Raw genomic sequence first — 5,000 nt, 5'->3', positions numbered from 1 at the left:
TTGCAGGGCAAAAAATATTTTTTCAGGGCAAATTTATCCGTCACCCCCCCGAACTCATAACATGAAGTGACGCCCCTGTATACCCACGCGGGTATTTAGTTTTTAGAGAGAAGAGCTGGTTCGTGTCGCAAGCTTGAATTAAGCGACATCCTCCGCTGGCACCATTTTGTGAGGTGCTTGTTACCACTGCTGTTCACCAATTTCTCGGGGTTTGGTTGACTTAAACTCACGGCCTGGTTCCACTATTTATTCACTCGTGTTCGAACTCTTGATGAGGCAACACCTTGTTTAAACGCAGCAACAATAAGTAATAAGTCTTGCGCCACTTGAGCTACCCTGGAGCCCGGGGCCTCTCGTCTCGCCTGACATTATTGTTTCTGAGTTCTTAAAGTAACTAAAATAAAGTAAAATCCTGTAATTGCAGAACATTTGTGCTTTGCCAGCACCTTCAGTGCTCTTGCTTTGCAGGTGACACGAGGCTACAGTAGTAGTAGTCAGCACCCCACCCCAGACCCGCAGCTCTCTTCTACACCAGGGTAGCCCTTGTGGCTTTGACCCCTGGGTAGGGAGGCCCAGTAGTCTGGGGCGTCATTTGGGCGCACTTTTTCTTTGGTCCTGAAATCTCTTCCTTATAATGTGACTTTCCTGAGCCTACCGGAGTTCCTCGGAACTCCCGTATTCGCTTGGGGGGTGGGCATTGAATTACCGTCCTTCGCCTAGGCAAGTTCGGCGGTAAGGAAGTGTCCCACACATAACTCGATCCCTCTGTGGTACTGGAGAACGCAACCAGGCTTCCACTGAGGGGGTAGAGGACGAAAAACTGCCTTACTCTCTTAGCTATTGCTGTTAGGTTGATAACAAAAGTTAAGAGGTTTTTTGTCCCATCAGGACTACGATTTTGAGTAAAGGGGTCGGACCTGGTCCGATACCCAGTATGAGTGATACCCCGGCTACCCCTTCTCCTCCTAAAGGAGGAGGGACGACTAAAGACCCTTCTACGACTAATCTGATGACGAACAATGGTACCCCCACTAATGACAAGACGAGACGACCACTTTTCACAATCCCCACCCAGAATGCAAGGTTCGCGAATGTAAAATGCGTGAATGAAAATCAGTCGCTTTTGAACGTGAACCCCTTTATCATCAAAAAGGTCCTTGATGGTCAAGTGGACGGCGACTTTGATTTTGTTAAAAAATTGCGAGATGGAAGCCTCCTTGTTAAAGTACAATACAACTCCCAGATTAAGGATTTACTTAAGCTGACGCAAATTCATGATCTTCGAGTAAAAGTAACTATTCCTATTGGCCCAAATACCTGTAAAGGAGTAATCTTTCACAGGGATTTGAGGACGATGGATGAAAGTGAAATTCTTGAGAGCATGAAGGACCAAGACGTAGTGGACGTTCATTGTATGACCAAGAAGGACGGGAATGTGCGAACGAAAACTGGACTGTGTTTTTTGACTTTTGCCTTGAATAAAATCCCTGAATATGTCAACGTCGGTTATGAACGTGTACAAGTAAGACCTTATGTCCAAAAGCCAATGCATTGTAACAGATGCCAAAAATTCGGACACACCTCATTAAGATGTATTGACAAAGATTCTTCTAAATTCACTTGCCGTAAATGTGCTGAAGCCCATGACACCATCACATGTACTAGCAAAGTTTCTAAATGTGCTAACTGTGAAGGTCCCCATCATTCAGGATCTGCCGAGTGCAGCATCCTGAAGAAGGAGACTGAAACATTGGCATATATGAGAAAGCATGAAGTTAGTTATACTGAAGCTAAGAGGAAAGTGGAAAGTTTGACACACAAACCCGATACTTCCTATGCTGCAGCGGTAACTAGCAACAACCCTAGTACAAGTGATATCAGTCAACAGCTTGCAGCTAAGGATCAGGAAATTGCCGAACTCAAACAAACCGTTAAAGAATTAAATATTAAAGTTTATCAACTGACAAAATTGGTCGATCAAATGGCTGCATCAACCCAGCCTAAACATCTTAAGGAAGCAGACACCGAATCACAGTCCGGAGCGCACCTTCCCGTCCGGGCTACTCCTGTGAGGACTTCGTCTGGCTCGCGATCGGTTTCTCGAGAGAGAAGCAGGTCGCAGTCTGTCAGTCGTCTCCCTCGCCAGGAGGTGCAGGACATGGAGGCTTCTGTCTCCAAACCATCCCGTGAGAGGTCCCCGGGAAGCGAGGGAGAGGAGGCGCCTCCCTCCCATAAAAAGAAAATTAAAACTGGTGGACAAGGCACTTCCAAACCTCATAAAACGTAATCATCGCGTCAACCATTATACAATGGAACTGTCGAAGTATTAGATCTAAAGTAAATGACCTTAAATTATTAGCCTCGTCCTATGCTCCCGATATTATCGTTCTCCAAGAAACTCATTTGACAAACCTCGTCTCTGACGAGGTCGTATCGCTCAGGAACTACCATTTATGTCGGAAGGATCGTGAGGGTAGGGGTGGAGGCGGAGTCGCCATGTACATCCACCAAAGCCTCCCTTTTACAGAAGTGACTATTGATTCTACTTTGGAATTTGTCGCATGCAAAGTAAAAATTAATGGCACGTATCTGGCTATATGTTCAGTTTATTGTCCACCTGATAAAGTGATAATCTATGATGAGCTCTTTGCTCTTCAGGAACGTCTGCCACAAAATAAAGTAATTTTAGGTGATTTCAATGCTCATCATACGTTATGGGGTTCCCTACGGGTGGATGGTAGAGGTGAGCAAGTAGTTAAGCTGATTAACGAGTCTGAATTAGTCCTTCTGAATGATGGTAGTCCCACGCGGGTGGACGATAATACCGGGAATTTGAGTTTTATAGATATATCACTGGTCTCTTCATCAATAGCAGCCAAGTGCCTGTGGCACACCATTGACGACTCGTTGGGAAGCGATCATCTTCCTATTTTGATTAAATATTCATGCGACACAGTGAGAACGCCTTCAGCGCCTAAATTTAACGTAAAAAGAGCAGACTGGGTCGCCTTCACAAGGAGCGTCAAGCTTGAACTTGTAGGAGAAACCATTGATGATAAAGTAAACAATATTCAGAATTCGATTATAGAAGCAGCTTTGCTATCTATTCCTAAAACTTCGACAGATAGCGTTAAGCATAGAGTTCCATGGTGGACACCAGATTGCCGCAGGGCGCTGTGCCGACGCAATAAGGCCTACAGGCTTTTCCAAAATAACATCACAAATGAGAACTTTTGCAACTATAAACAAGCAAGAGCTAGGGCTCGTAGAGTAATTAGACAAGCAAAAAGAGACTCCTGGCGGAGCTTTGTCTCTACTATTAACAGCAACACAAAAACATCAGAGGTTTGGTCCACTATCAATAAAATCAATAAGAAAAAAACATCTTTTAAAATAAATAACATCATTGAAGAGGGAAATAACATCGATTCCCCTAGAGACATTGCTAACGCACTCGCCAGGCAGTTCTCTCATACAAGCAGCTCAGCAAACTATCATCACGCATTCCTGCCCATCAAGGAAGCGGCTGAGCTGCAACCAATTCACTTTGCCACAGGAGATGACTTTGATTACAACCAAGATCTTACAATGAATGAGCTTGTCCGAGCCCTAGAAGCCTGTAGAGGAACATCCCCAGGCCCCGATGAGATTCGATATGAGATGATAAAGCATCTTAATCATGATGACATGATTAAGTTGCTAGAAGTGTACAATGAAATTTGGAAAAGCCACTCTTTTCCAAACTCATGGCACTTCGCCCACATCATTCCCATATTGAAAGGAGGGGGTAATCCCAGATTTGCCATCTCCTACCGCCCAATTGCGTTGACAAGTTGCTTATGCAAGGTCATGGAAAGAATTGTTAATAGTAGGCTATTGCATTTTTTAAATTCCAGTAATTTACTAGTTGACGAGCAGTGCGGTTTCCGAAAGGGACGCCAAACTCTCGATCAACTAGTAAAGCTGGACAGTCATATTCAAGAGGCAATTGCCAAAAAAGATTTTTTGATTTCAGTATTTTTAGATATAGAAAAAGCCTACGACATGACATGGCGATATGGCCTACTCAGAAAACTTTATGCTTTCGGATTACGTGGAAACTTGCCTTGTTTTATTCAAAATTTCATTTCTGACAGAACTTTTTCTGTCAAATTATTTTCTGACAATGTCACTTTTTCGGACATTTTTGTCCAGGCAAACGGGGTCCCACAAGGAAGTGTCTTGTCACCTACATTATTTCTATGTATGATTAATGACATCTTACCAGCTCCTCCTCGGAATCTTAAATACTCACTGTACGCTGATGATTGTGCATTATGGCATTCCAGCAATAATGCAGAATTCTCAGCAAATCGCATCCAATTGGCACTGGATATGATTCATAACTGGGGCCTCCAGTGGGGTTTTAAGTTTTCCACTAGAAAGAGTATTGGGGTAATTTTTTCACATAGGAGGAAGCCGAACATCAGGCTAACTCTAGACAACCACCCAATACCTATTCAAAATTCTGCAAGATTTCTTGGGCTACTTTTTGATAGTAGACTCAATTGGAAGGACCACATTGGTCAATTAAAGAATAAATGTCAAAGAGCACTAAATTTATTAAAGTGCATTTCTGGTAATAAATGGGGAGCTGATAGACAGTCTTTGCTAATGGTGTATAAAGCCCTGATTAGGTCTAAAGTAGATTATGGGTCAATCGTGTATGGCTCGGCATCGAAAACAAGTTTGAAAGGTTTGGATGTTGTGCAGAATGCTTGTTTGCGTGTGTGTCTTGGAGCCCTGAAATGTACTCGGATCGAGCGTCTTGAGGTGGAGTCAGGAGTACCTCTCCTCCGACTCAGACGCGGCCAGTTAGCACTGACCTATGCCGCAAAGGTGGCTCGAGACCCGAGCCACCCTAATGGCAATGGAGGCACTAGGCCCTTTGCCACGAGACTCCACGACCTCGTCGAGAAAGTCGGTATAGATCTCTCTACCATCGATACCCTGGTTAAGTC

The sequence above is a fragment of the Penaeus chinensis genome, chromosome 3 (genome assembly GCF_019202785.1).
Source record: "Penaeus chinensis breed Huanghai No. 1 chromosome 3, ASM1920278v2, whole genome shotgun sequence".
Taxonomy (NCBI): domain Eukaryota; kingdom Metazoa; phylum Arthropoda; class Malacostraca; order Decapoda; family Penaeidae; genus Penaeus; species Penaeus chinensis.
This window is presented reverse-complemented; position numbering follows the sequence as displayed.